This window comes from Magallana gigas, chromosome 4 (genome assembly GCF_963853765.1).
Source record: "Magallana gigas chromosome 4, xbMagGiga1.1, whole genome shotgun sequence".
NCBI lineage: Eukaryota > Metazoa > Mollusca > Bivalvia > Ostreida > Ostreidae > Magallana > Magallana gigas.
The window spans coordinates 3,020,372-3,036,253 of record NC_088856.1 but is presented as its reverse complement, the minus strand read 5'-3'; positions in this window follow the sequence as shown (position 1 = coordinate 3,036,253).

Below are 15,882 nucleotides of genomic sequence, written 5' to 3'. Positions count from 1 at the left end.
TTTTTATAAATTTCCTACAATTTATCAATCAGCAAACGAAACGTAAAATAGATTCAAAATGATAGATTAAAGAGATATATTTGTTTGACATTTATTTCGTATTGATAACTACAAAAAAACTGTAGCGGGTATGTAACGGATTAGAACTCCTGAGATAAGAGAGTTACACGTTCCTTTTTCTGATATATCTTATCCTGATAACCCAGTAATCACTGACTAAAGTGTTCAGTCGTTAAACACCTCGATACTATCACACCGGGGCTAATTGCGCGGTGTTTGGGCGGCATTTATTTCTTTGATATCATAAGAATTATGCAAAATTTTGAAGACTTTTAAACTTTACAAATCAGGTTGCAAGAACGAAGACAAACAATGGGGGTGTGATGAATATTATCTGATTAAAGTATGCGACTGTAGCATGTAAAAGGACATTCTCTGACGGACTGGCTCTATGGATCTTCGTTGGGAGAAACATTTGCATTAATTCGAACAAACCCGTGTAGCATCAGCTTACAGGGGAAGCGACATATCTAGGGATTGCAATGAAGGGACACACAAAGCATTCGATTAGTCAATGGTTGATTTCGTGTCGGCAGAACTATTTGCTACATGAACTTATCTTCCATTCGAACAAAGATTTCAATTGACAATGATGCATGGCTCATTGAAAAGCCATTTCTTGACTTATTCAGCCACTAAATACAAGGTATCTTCTAAATCTCGCGAGACTTACAACGGTAATTCGAGTATTTAGTGGATTCTCTATCTGTTTGCCGTGATCTTGATTCTGAAGGCTTGTGATGTTGATAAAAAGAGTTTATCTGCCTATCGTTTGTTCATTTATTTACACAACCACTGCCTTTTAAGATGTGTGTGGTTGATTAGGAGATTTGCTTCCATTCTAATTCACATTCTACATAACAGCATCGTCTCGCTCCATCTCTCACCAATAAGGTTTAAAGTTTTACATGCAACTAGATGGAAAAGGCAGATAACCGTTAAGAAAAATTGTGTGAAAATTGGGAAAAAATGCAACACACGGAACATGTATAAAAGGATAAACTTTGTCGACACAATACGCATTTACATGAAAGCAGCGGGGTGTTAAGGCAATGATTATGTTCCAAAAAATGTCAGAGTACCCGTCAATAATGGAGGAGGAATTCGCCTGAGCATAGATCACCCAATGGTGTCCCTGTGTTCAGTACGGTGGAGGACACAGTTTTTGGGGGGTTACGGCACCGTACCAGTGAGAGTCCGGGTACCGTCACGCTTGAATAAACAGCCAACCATCCTGTCATGCATGGTGGTTCCCGAACCTTTATACATGTAACATTCCAGGGCCGTCTTGGAATAATACATTAAACCACAATTTATCACTGGCGCCGAAGCAATTATGATTTAACTATTTGACTGCTAATATATTTGTCTGGATTTCTCCCCAAAAATGCCATTCTTGGTTCAATTAGTAAATCCTTTTCTGCTTCTGACGAATCCGCCATTGGCATATTTACGCGCAAATGTACTTTACCAAAGGTGCGATCCAGTTTAGCAAAAAAATATGCATCCATTGTACATATGTATTTATGGTTTAGACAGGAAAAATCATTGGTCAATATATGTAGTCAAAATTATCCAGCATATAAATAAAACAACGACAAAAGAAAGGTGTTGCCTTTACAATGTCAGACGTGTAAGTTCAACGGGTCTAAAATACAGAACCGTAAATCACAACCAAAGTGCCATTAAACCGTACAATAAATGGACACTAGAATCTAGTCTAGGTGTGTCGTATATTTATAATTGTTTCATTTTTTCTTTCGAAAGAACACAACAAAAGAAAAAAACCCAGAATTAAATAAACTAGTGAAATAGCAGTATTTTAAAATTAATAATCATTTCAAGTATTATAACATTAACACTTGAGACATTTAAATTCGAAAAGTATTAAAAAAAATTCACCATATTTACTTGATATTTAATTTTCTTTTTATTTGATTAAGTTGTATTAAATATCTTTTTAAAACATTTTTCAAAGGATTTAAATCACACAAACATTTATTACAGTGGTCTTCAAATACAATGTACGTCTTCTAGTAACTTTCCTTTGATTCGGAATCAGATGATTCACGAGTGATGTTAATTAATAAATTCATATATTAAATTTGTTCAGCATAAAACCCAGCGAATCACAATTATGTTAATATATAGACAATAATTTTACATGAATATACACACCATCCTTAAATATAAAACGATTTTTTTACAATTTAAAAAAGGAGTTGCCTAAAATAAAATGTAAAGATAACAAATATTTCAAAATACATAAAAAAATTAATCTTAACATTTCTGAGAAAAAAAAACCCGGTACGCCATAACATACATCAATGAATAGAAACTTTCAGTAAAATTCATACAAGTTAAATCTGAACAAAAATTTTATTCATGAAATAAGAAGTCATGATTTAACACCCCGAATGGTAAGGGTATTATAAATTTTCCCTTATTTCTAACATAAGTACCTAGTAGTTACATGATAATTTGCTAACAAGTAACGAAATATTTAAATATAAATAGTTAAATATAAATAACTTTTTTATGAAATGCAAATTTAAATCAGGAGTGAGGAAGGCATTAAATCTACAAAATAGATCACTTTTACAAAACAAGGATTTCCAAACTCTGTATCTTACTTATAACTCAATATCTTACTTTCAATTTTGATAAAGCATTAAAAATACCCATATTAGGCATTTTAAACATTAAAAATGGAGAAATAAATTTTGAAATTTTAAGCTCAAATCGTGTCCAAGTCCCTGTAAATAACAATAACAGTAGTAATTCTGTCTAACCCTGTCGTTCTGGAGACAACAACTTCGCCGTTTTCATAAAAAAGCAACAGTGCAAGGAACATTTTGTTTTGGTTTAAGATATTGCTCTTACATACATGTAATTACTGTTTATATTAGCAAATTTTGGTTTTTCCTTCTTTGAAAAAAGAAAGGAAAGAAAGAAACAAAAAGGTTAAAAATTAACGACTGCTTTGTTCGACATTGAGCAAAAATGGAACAGAAAAATATTCACAATTTAATAAAACTAACTTTCATGCCGCAAGCAAACATTGTATGAATTAAAATGAAGTTAATTCAATTTGGTCTTGCAAATCAACAAAGATACTATAGAAAAAAATATAACATACTGATGATGCATCAACTTTGTACGCAGAATCTTTGGACAGCCATTTAAAGTTTTTATGTCTGAGACATCAGGACCAAAACCCAAATAGAACATGATTCATTGGGAGCTTTTGTAGAAGAAATGACTGACAGAATGTTACCATTTGACTTCATATAAAACAGCACAAAATGTCTGCTTGGCGACAGCAAGTCTATACCCCGACATAGAGGCTGCCCGAAAGAATCCCACTCCAACACAGTCATATGTAAGAATTCAACTGTAGCATAGCTGTAAGTCAGAATTTGACTCTAACACGTACAAAAGAAAGGGGAGCCGGCGTTTGTGTGACTACAATATAGTTCTGCCCGTATGACGAACACACGCTGTAGTTATTTTCACTGTGCATCTTATTTGCATAATATGAAACATTGTCATTCTCAAAATTCATTGCAAAAATTACATAACCTTATTCTCTCTTTCTGTCTGCATTGCATTTGATTGTACATTTCGACACATTAAACCTATTTTTGGACAGCCTACCTCATGCAATTTTGACATTTTATAAAAAAAAAAAAAAGTCCCCTCTATTGAAAGTCACCACAGTAAACGAATGTTCAATGAAGTAAAAGATATATTCAATTTCTTTATTTCGTATTCCAATATTGAATATTTCTTCTCAATCGTAAACCTGAAATAAATATTTGATAAGAGTATATCTACTGTGTGGATAGAGACACTGTTGATAAATATCTCTCCCAAATGAACTAGTTCTAGCCTATTCAGTACTTTTTATTTGTATACAGATGATTTTGCAACACCCAGAAATGATATCCCAAACAGTGATATAAGGGGTCCTGGAATCATAATGCGTTTAAGCACCTGGTAAATTCCCTATAATTGTTACCAAAATTATCAAAGACTCTTTGAAATAGATATCGTTAGAAATTAAACATCAAACAGTTCTTTTTAAAATACAAATGCATATTAAACTGTCTCTAATTTGTACATTTTCAATGACCTTTCCGAATTCGCCTAAAATGTGGTCATTATATTCGGATAATGGAACAGTTCAAATGCCATGCTAGATGAGTCCCGGGAACATTGCATGAACTCCGCAGAAACTATTCGGCTTCCTTTGATCGTTAGAAAAACGGAAAGGTCGGAACAAAGGTCATGGCTTGTTTGTATGTTTGAGCAAAAACAACGGGGATAATCCCCTATACCTCGCACAGATGTGTGCATATACATGCATCGTATGCGCAGTTTTTATGCCTGTATGACAGGTAACGACATAGAATTTTAAAATAATGAATGCGATTATACAGGGAGACAAAAGGTGTGGTGACACAAAATGCAGTTGTGTTAAATGCAGGATATGCCTTCAAAGGATTCTTTTCATTGCTGACCTTATACATGTACAATGGAAGTCAAAGAATGAATGGACCCAGACTTTTGGAATGAAAGGACAAAAGATTTACGTAACAAAGAGAAATGACACAAGCGTCAGAATGTGTCTAACTTAACTAAAGGTCGGGGTCAGCTGTAGGTTTGGTTTTTTTATATTTGTTCTCGCTAATTCTCGTCTCAAATGATTTTCAGAGTACCCGGGTCACACTTTTCCCGTGTGTTCCAAAATTAACCAAAAGTCAAAATTCAAGTTTTTGAATATTTAATGTCATAAAGAGACCAAAAATGGTGAACTTTTTAATTCATAACAAATATTTTTCAAACATACAATGGTTTATTTTATTTATTTTTTTACAAACTTTGAACAAGACATTTTTATATTGTGTTAAAACGAGTGCGATGTTTGCTTCCACAGATGACGTAGTTTTGAACAAACACTTTAACGTCTTGATTTCCCACACTCAGATAGTTTTCCTAATCGCATTAATCTGCGAATGTGCAAAGAGCATGCACTTGATTGTGAAAGAAGAAATAAATAAGATTCCTCTCCAAAATTAAACTTATTTCTGTTCTCTTCGTTTGAAATTTCATAAATACCCCAGGGGGAAGACTCATTCAAACACTATTTATTAACACCAAATTATTCCGTTATCATTCAGAAATACCATCGTTAAACAAAGTCAAAGGTAGATTAATTAAGCCAGCAATTTTCATCTTTAAAAGTTGTTTTTGATTCCATTGAATAAATGTTCAGTACTTGGGATTGTTTTTGATGTCTATCATCAGTACATCTCGCGCACCTGCTGTAGAGCGACACCCCGCGGCGAGAGCGAATAACCCAAGGAGAAGTGAGGAGAAACATTGATCTTATGCTCACTCGCTTCGTTTTCGCTGATGTTAATCCTTTGATATGTACATGCATTGTGGCTTAATTACCCATGGGGCTAGCAGGAATCTCACGGGAATTTATCATTGCATTCTAATACTTTGATATATACATATACCAAGCGGAATTGAAATTTGAAAACCAACTTTGATAATATAGCCATTCGAGTAAACAAATTTCTATATGTATATCTGTTAATACCAATTGTACTAGATTAATTGAATTTATTTAAATGCATCTGTATACCCATGTCTAGAAATTACGAAGATTAATTGATTTGGGTTGTACTTTTAGGTCAGACAACTCTAAGTTGATGATATGTAGATAGTTATCATTAAAAGGTTCTTCTGCCCGATTGCTTCATTTGTCTGATAATTCGCCAAAAACATTCTTACTGTCAATTTAAGGTGTCAAGGAATAGAAAGCTTCGACTTTCATTCTGTCTTTTTTCACAAATAAGATTGACAAATACATATCTCCCACATACACATGTATGTTCCCTATTTAAAGTTTGAAACCAGAGACGACAGTCATAATTCATAACAAAAACTTAAAATTAGAAACATCTATTGAAATCAAAATCACTCAAAGTAATTTATGAATTCTCAGACGATAATTATCGCGGGGCTTTATCGGTGGAACTTTGTCACGGGGTCAGAGATTCTGGACAGAATCGTGCTGGTCCCTACAGGTCGATGTATGAGGGAGAGGTGACGGGGAACGGTGGGGAGACATCTCACCCCCAGGTCTTTGTTCCAAGGGTGTCGGACACAAAACCACGGGTCAGAGGTCACTAGACCAAACAGATAAACTTATTCTTATCAAGGGACTGTGAAAAAATGGCAATAAATTACCCATATTTATTTCATTTCCTTTTGTTTTTGTTGGGTTTTAACTCTAAATACGTGTAAGTAGGACCTACGGGAGAGATCGCCGTTTGTTAATAAATGTCTGTGGAAATATTGTTCTCGAATCTCAACAACAATTCCTACTTCCAGTTTGTGTCCCATATTGCTTGTTAACTTGACTTGTTTGTTTTATAAATTTTTTTATCCCTTACATTGTTTATAATTACCAATATTGTTTTGGAAGAACAACGTTATGTAACGTTACTTCTCAACAGTTTTGATTATTGTGATTTAATTAATATGCAGGTGATATGCATCTAATGTCTAGAAACATTTACATATCTGTAGTAACTATTGCCAAACCAACTGACTAGTACACAGGTGATCGGGACCACGACGAAACTCCACGGAATTTGAAGTCCCTTTTATCCAAAATATTAAAGCTTGTCATAATGCATATAAAAATCAAAGTACTGAAAGTACTTTTAATTACTTTGCTTAGCTTTGCGGATTTTTTTTTTCTCATTACGAGGAAGACGACGAAAATCCGTACAACAGAATTGAAAGCATCAAACTGATTGTCAAGGACAATGTGTTTTGACATATATTTTGATGTAGTATTCTTGAATATATATTCATGAGTAAAGGGCTTATCGGTGATAATTTACCTGAAAATTCCATTCATATAACTTATTGAGATATGTTAATAACTGGATTTTCAGACATGGGCATCTTCTTGAAAAAATCCCAATGCTCGTTCTTTTTTCATACATTGGAGTAACATTCACTTCACATCAATTTTACAACACTCAGTTGCACGTTGTTATTTGGCAACACTGCGGTGAAACTTCATTAAAAGCGTTGTAGAACTATTCAGGTATTCATGTAAGAGATTTTATCATTTTCAATTTTGCCTAGTTCATTAGAAGCAGGATATCAAACAATCATCCACTGTAAAGTATAGAGAAACTAGAAAATAAAAATACATTTTACAGCAAACGAATTATTTCTTCACAGGTACATATTGTGTTTTCGTATTGGATTGAATAAACTATGATGGGATTGCGTGAAGCTGCAACAGAGGACGATCAAAATTGATCTATTCTGAGAACATTTACTGAGTTGCACTACCGTCGACGTAGAGCGGATTAACAAGATTATCAGAATATTAACACAGTTTCTGTTACCCCGTTACCTTAGTGCGCTCTCTCTCTCTCTCTCTCTCTCTCTCTCTCTCTCTCTCTCTCTCTCTCTCTCTCTCTCTCTCTCTCTCTCTCTCTCTCTGAAAACATTCTATTACTTAAAGCATTGTACTATGTGTAATTAACACAAGTTTAAAAGCATGGACTATATATAAATATGTATATATAAGTCCGGTCTATGTGTGCTATTCCATTTCATGTTTCGGGAAGTTAGGGTATCGGCATATAATCAGATTCTTTCAGAGAGCTTTATTATCTTTAGGGTAACAACCATAAGTTGTTTTTTTTAATCCTAATGTACGTTAGAGACGGCGTGAAAGCTTTTTTTCATCGACTCCGGACTGTAGATATACACACGCAGATAACTACAGAATAAGTTGAAGTTGTCGAGAGATAAACACTTCTAACATGGAGGATGTGCATGTCCCTCCAAAATCTACATAACACCATCATCGCTAATTGCTATATATGAACAAACAAGTGTTTTTAACATGGAATTGCTTTGTATCGGGCGATGCCAATATTCGATGCGGAGTGGTAAAATTATTTTAATCAAATATCGCCGTTAATGCAATATCCCTAATGATTACTGAATCCCTTTTAGATAAAGTGAAATAAAAATAAAAATAACCGTCCATCGGCACTAATCTTTGGTTTGTAATACCAAAATGCCATTTTGAGTGTCCGTTGATTCGATTAGATGGGTACGATGAAGCTGCACGCTTATCCCATATTAAGGAGCGATATAAGAGATAGAGTTACATAATGACATTTCGATAGCATTACGCAAATTGTCTCAACCCTGTGATGGAATTTGTCCCTATTCCTATCATTGATATATCTCTCAAAACTCTAAATGTTTCGATTTCCAACTAATATTATTACCATGATGCCCTTATCAAGATGGCACCCGTCGAAACCCCACTTTGCGATTGTCGCAATAGGGATCTGAGTTTTCTTTTGAAGTGAGCTTCCGATAGAATCGTACATGTAAATGCAGAAGTAATTCAATTTAACATCACATCTAGGAAATGTGCACGGCTATGTTCTCTCTCCAAAATGTGGTAATTTGTTATCAAGTCAATGGCTACCGGGGTCTGGGGACCGGGAGTTTGTTTGCTTGATTATTTGAGTGGTTTGTGTAGAGGTTTATGGCCGTCCAGGGAATAGAACACTATTGTTGAACTCACGTGCAAAATTCATTGGTTTCATTCACCGGATCTGTTTTCAATAAATTTCCAAACATTTGTATTTAATTAAGTCAATGCATTGTTTCTTGATTAAGAAAAATAAAATTACGTGGATTTACATTTCACGGTGTAATAAGACAGGTTTCCAATTTGTCGTAATTTCGAAAATTTGAATAATTTTTTACGAAATAGGAAACCTTGTTGTGTCCCAGAAAACATTCACAACTTTTTCTCAGTTTACTACATTATCTCTTCTGATCGGGTTCGGATAGGAGCGTTATCTATTTGTGCATCATCAAGCTTTGAAAACCGGGTGCGAGGCTAACAGAATCTTCTTCACACGTTGTAATCAAGCAAAGGCCAAAATCTGTAAAAAGTATTAAATACTTTCAATGAACGTACAAAAAATATAACTGCGGTTCTGAATGGCCGTGTGACGCTTGATTTTGTAATCGTTTACACAATCTGATTAATTTTCCGTCAATCAACCTTTTGGTGGAGTACCCTGCCGCATGCATACCTAGGTATAACTGGGCTGAGTCAGCGTCAAACGGGGCCCGATCTCTCTAACGAGGGCTTTGTGTTTCTTCAGTTGAGAGTACGGACTGTGCATGCGGTTTGTTATTTATTTACCCACATCAACGTTTTGCTTTCTTTTTCCCTCAAGAAATCGGTGGAAGAGACAACGGTTTTCCCTCCGTGTCACGGAACCACTCACAATGCAAGCTTCTCTAAGATTTGATTCCCTCCCAAAGTGAGAGGTATTATCAAATCTTACATCTAGATATGGACAAAGATAAAACGATAAAGCGACTTACACATTTCAACAAATCACACGCCAATGATTTTACTTAAAAACTACAGTTTACTGGAGCCTTTGTGATTCGTTATCAACAGATCGAAGATGTCACGATTCTCAATACGTTTGCATGTAGTTTTTGGGATAATGTATTTTTTAAATAGACAAAATTTAAATTCCGGGACGTATTACTCATACAGCATAATTATATTCCTTTCTCTATCTACGATATAAAGTTATATTCGCTGTATCGAATACCCTAAACATTGACTCGATGAACCCGTCGTTCTTGACTCCAAAGGGGTTCAAATGACCTCCAAACAGTCACGTGACTTGCGTTATGTTGACGACATTAACAGACAACTCGTAACCTCCAAATTACATCGTCAGAATAGGAAAGGCGATCCCCCGCTCTGCTCCGTTTTTACCTTGATCACTCATAAAACTTTCATGGCCGACCAGACACTTTGGCCGGTTGGGTATCACCTTTGCTACACGTCCGTGGAACTAAGATTTTGCATTTTCTTTTAAAAAACGCAAATATCACATTGTGGTCGTGTCGCGTTACCCAGATCTGATAAATATTGGATCATCCTGACACCACCCCTCGGGTCCCGCGGTCACTAGATCAGACCGAGGCTGCGTGTCCATAAGTAAGCCCCGGTAAGGTGTTGCTACACAAGACAGAATCGGCAGATTATCGACAGATTATCCCTGTTTGATCTCTTTGATGACCTTGAGTCTATCTCAGCTCATCGTATCAGCGAACATCACGATTTCTCTTATTCATTTTCTATTCTTATTGTTTAGTTACAGCTGTTTTATATATAGGACAAAAAGAAATATTTTAGAAATTGTTGTTTTGAAAATTTGAAATATCACTTATGGTTTTTTTTAAAAAATTTTACATTATTTTGTAAAGCAACAAAAATTCAAATATTAGTATTTTTTCAAATAAAATCCACAGAATAAAATTTCAGTATGTAAAACAGTAAATCAGTATAATTATATTTCTAATTATCAATATTATAATCATTGTTATTTTTAATTTTGAATGTTCTTAATTCACTACACATATTAAAATCAAACATATTCATGACAACCCATAAAAACGCTTTCTATTTTATTTCAAATAATAATTGTGAGAGTTTTCCCAGAAATACCTGTATGAATTTGCTTTTAGATTTTTAGAATAGAATAGAACTAGTTTAATGGATGATCGTGGCTTTTTTTTTAGACAAAATTAATCTCACTGAGACAAAGAGTTTTGTTTAGATATTTTAGGAGAATGCTCAATGCTTAGAGCTGAACTGTTTTGATTTTTTCTTTACTGAATGACTTAACATATGGTTAAAATCATATATATAATTCTATGGTAGATCTGATGGGCAGTATTTGATCATCCAACCCTCTTAAATGATTTCAAATTTGCTTGCTGAATAAAATCTTTATTATACATAAAATGTATATAATGTAAAATATATATGTGCATTTATTTTGCATGTTCTGGTTTTCTTCCTTCCAATTTCTCTCTCTTTTACAAAATGATAAATGGCAAAGTAAGTTAAATTACACTTGATTTTTGTTTGATTATGATATTTGTAATAACACTGGTTTGGTTCCATGATTTATACCCCGCATGTTTTTTTTTATTCATTTTTTTTCGTATTTTGTTTTTGGTTTTACGTGCTCTAAGAGAGGCCTTCTGCGTTTATGGAGTTTGTGAACATAAATATCATATTTCAACATTTAAAAATAATGAACCTTAATTTTCCCCAGCATATCTTCGCCTTGACTTCGTAGTCCTTGGATTAAAAGAAAGAAAGTTCAGTTTAATACAGTTCTTCTGCCAAGATTAATTGCAAGGCCTGCTCGGGTAAATCTAGGATACAGAAGGTACGGAGCCGCACCACAAAAATCAGAGCCGTTTGAAAGTTGATCCGTTCTCGTAAAGAAATCATAAATCTCCTAACTTAATGTGATCTAATGTATTCACAGAATAAAATTTGTATTCATTCGGGCAGTGATGTAACTCGGTGGGCTTAATTCCACATGCTAAATTATTCCAGCGCGAAAATAATGTTCGGGAAACAGCGCGGGATCAAGGAAGCTTAATCCTGCTTCTGTGGATGTACCAAACATCCAACGGTTCTGTAATTAGTAAAGTGTTTTGTTTGGTAAACTAACTAATGATATGGAGTTCCTTGTAAGACGTTGTTCAAGATGTATTGCTATTTAAGGGGGATATTTAATATCCCGCGATCGGATGTTAAACGAAGCATTGGAGAAACCGGGTCCAACATTGTTCAGAAGTTACCGAAAATCAATTTTCTCCAAATGGGCATCCAACACCGGACATTTCAGCACAAAAGGCGGCTACTTATGAATTTTATGACTGATTGGGCAGCCATGGTAGCAGGGATTCTGGAATTATTTTATTCTGTTGTAAATATGTCGCCTTTAATTCTCGAAGTCTAGCTCTTATTGTCAGAGGAAATCCCGGTGATTTATCCGGAATTAGGGACCGATTAAGGAAAGGTTTCTAAGCCATCTGTACACACAACAAATCGGTTATTACAAAGAAAACGTGAAGGAGGTCTGAAAGATGGAGGAAGTTGGTCTACGTAAGACTGAGAATTATAGGGAAAATAAATCTATGTATATCATGTAAAAACGATCATTTTTTTCTGAAGATTAATAGGTTCCATTAAAAATGTAACGAAATAGAAATCATGGTGCATTGATATCGTTCAAAATTTATGTAAAAGTTGCGTAAGAAAAACTTGATTTATTAATTAAAAAATATTTTTCTAAATCAAAAACATTACATGTACATATTGACTAGGAGGAAAATGGACAATGTTTTTACAATTTCATAATAAAGGCTATTTACCTGATAAAAGGGTATCATGTTTTGTGTAAATAACGATCATATCTCCTTCTTCTGAAAGAAGAAGGACACCTTTACCTATTTGTTAATACGTTATAAATAAGCGGCGACTTCTATAATGTAAATACGTTATAAATAAGCGGCGACGTCTATAATGTAAATACGTTATAAATTAGCGGCGACGTCTATAATGTAAATACGTTATAAATTAGCGGCGACGTCTGTAATGTAAATACGTTATAAATAAGCGGCGACGTCAATAATGTAAATACGTTATAAATAAGCGGCGATGTCTATAATGTAAATACGTTATAAATTAGCGGCGATGTCTATATGAATTAATGTAAATACGTTAAAAATAAGCGGCGACTTCTATAATGTAAATACGTTATAAATAAGCGGCGATGTCTATATAATGTAAATACGTTATAAATAAGCGGCGACGTCTATAATGTAAATACGTTATAAATAAGCGGCGACTTCTATAATGTAAATACGTTATAAATAAGCGGCGATGTCTATATAAATAAATGTAATACGTTATAAATAAGCGGCGACTTCTATAATGTAAATACGTTATAAATAAGTGACAATGTCTAAAAAGTGAGTGGCCCACTAATACAAATTCCATTCACTCTGTAATTTTATTTTTTCCACATGTTCTATTTGTCAACAACCTATGATTGTAAGGTACCATCACTGCCAGTCAAACGATGACGTAAAGTGAACCATTCTATTCGTAACAATTCGTGTCCATGTTTATTAGAGTGCGCTTTTAGACTCTTCATTTGCTATCATTACTTGACTTTTAAAATCTCGAAAAAGATGTTAATGCCCCATTTATCTGGGTCTAATTTGCTGTCGAATGTTCATTTTAGGGTCGAAATGACAAATTTCATTCTTCTAAGACAGTTACCGCCGCAGGTAGTGAGCATTAAGTAACGCCGTCATCCCCCTACAAAGCAGCCTCTTTGTGAAATTGACTGCTGAACGCGATCTCGTTGACATAACGTGCAATTACGCCATTAACGAGATGTCGCCAAACTCGCCGGGGTGTTAGGACTTCCCGCTGGTCGTTGACGCCCATCTTGTTATCACGTGGCAAAACGTTGTATTTTCATTTTCACCACCACCCGCAACTTTTCAAAAGAGAGAGGAAAAGTAAAACACGGCCGTGTAAAAGTTGTAGGCCTTGGGGGCCAGGAACAGATACTCGGTGGGTAGGGTTACGTAGAACGCGCTTTCAGGGTAAAACGATCCGAGCAGTGAATGAGTAATTCGGGTTATTGTTGGAGTCATGTACCGGTTTACTAATTACATGAACATTTGGTGAGAGAGGACACTTTGAATATTAACCTTGAAATGTTTGAAGTTCTCTCGAATTTCAAGTTACAGTAAGGGCACACCGAATTATTGGTAGTTAGGTGCGTTTTTGCTTCATATCATTTTCACTGACCATCATTTGTAGCATTGTAAATTTCAATGACAAAAAAATAGCTATATGCATTTTACTCTTTTCATGCATTTCATAAAAATGCAATTAAAACTGCGTTAATGTGCGTAAAAAACTGCGGTCTACATAGAAAAGATTCAATTTCCTGATAAAGATCTTGGCAACTAAAATATACAAAACAAAAAGTTTACATTAAGACTTCAAGACAATAGCGAAACCTGCATGGGTGTTCTTAGGGCGATACCCCACACAATTAGACCAAGGGAAAAATGGGAGAAAGAATAAATTGATGATTGGATACCAACCGACAGCACAACGATATACTTTCATTAATTTGAAATTTAAATAACATAGTGTCACAGAAAAATGGACAGTTGAATTTCGAAAGGTTTTATTGGTAAAGCAACTATCTTTTTTTTTTTTTTTTTTTTACCAAACTCAAACATTTTACAATATTTTTTCATTTAGACGCTGATAATGAAGCGAACGTTTGCTTTTTTTTTTTACCCGGAATGAAGAATCCGGAGAAACAGCGCGTTTGGCTGAGTTGACTGCGAATTTGCATTATTGCATCGTATTACACTGACGTGCATAATAATGTGTTTATCGCTTTTTCTTTTCAAGGCCTTAAGTAAACAGTGACTGGGCACTAACCGAGCCAAACTTAGGCAGGAATTACATTTGTAGAAAAGTCAATACGCCATTGTTCCCTCGCCAATAAAACACAGTCGTTTATTACCTGCATATTACGAAACAAGAATATAAATCATGAATTAAGTTATTACTTTTATTGAAAAACGTCATTCGAGGTTTGTTTCCAGCTTCCTCTGTCGTTGTTAATGCTGCGAATACAGCATTATTGAATCCTGACGCCAGCCAAGCATGAATCGACTCACCTGATTAATGTGCGCTGTGGTCGATTTCATTATTATTAATTTTTTTTTTCATTGCAAAAAACAATTTCTTTTATTTTTCATTTATTCTCTCCTCCTTTCTTTCTTTCATTCTTTCTTTCTTTCTTTTTCATTTTTTTTTTAAAGTTAAAAAATAATTGTATACATGTCCGAAAGTTTTTTTTTGTCCTTATTTATTCTCTGTTCAAAACGCCGTTACTCAAAATTAAGGTAGATATTTAGGCAATGTATAAAACATGAATAGGTGCCCTTCCTTGTTTCCGGACGAGGCCAATCAGCCTTTAAGACCACGCCGACACTGGAGTCGAGATAGTACGTCCTTACCGAGAGCACCACGAGGATGTGGTCGTGTTTTTGTTTAGATTGTATTAAATAGTCCCTCTTTTGACTCAATGCGGGCTAGATTTACGACTTCTGGGACGGTTCCTGCTAAAGGTACTAGTCAGGGACAACTACGAGTTGTAGGAATCTGACTACGGTCTTTGACAACTGCTTTCTTGGCTCGTCATTACGCCTATGACAGCATTCAAACAAGCGATCAGTTACCCTCATAAACATCGGGTGTCTAAGCCCGAGCAATAAGTAAGGGATTAAGGGCTGACAATGGAACACAATCTACGACACAGAAGTCTTTACGTGAGCAATTAACCGGCAGGTAAATGATCCGGGCCAAAAGTCGGGAAAGCGGTGGTCAGAGGACACCGCCCCTCGTACAGATAGCACCGGGGATCAAATTGTCAAACGAAATCAAACAGATATACAGAAAGTAATCAAATTAGGATCTAAAGATATTGTCAGTCGATTAAAGTTTGTGTTGAGACTTCCACACAATTAGTCTAAAACAGAACTCCGGTATTTGTCGCCGTTTTTTTTTTTCGATCTTCGATGTTCGTTTGGTCGCAATTAGCAGATGTCATAAAAACGTCATTTCAGTGACAACACTCTTCGGATAAGTCTATTTTAAAACATTTAAATCGACTGACAGAGTCGACTGAACAGAGCACCAAACAGTCAGCGTGATTGATGACATTTCAAATATTTAGAGCCAAAACAATTTCGATTCACTTAGATTTTGAAATGCGCGTAATTCATACCAGGAAAACCTCTGCACGAAGG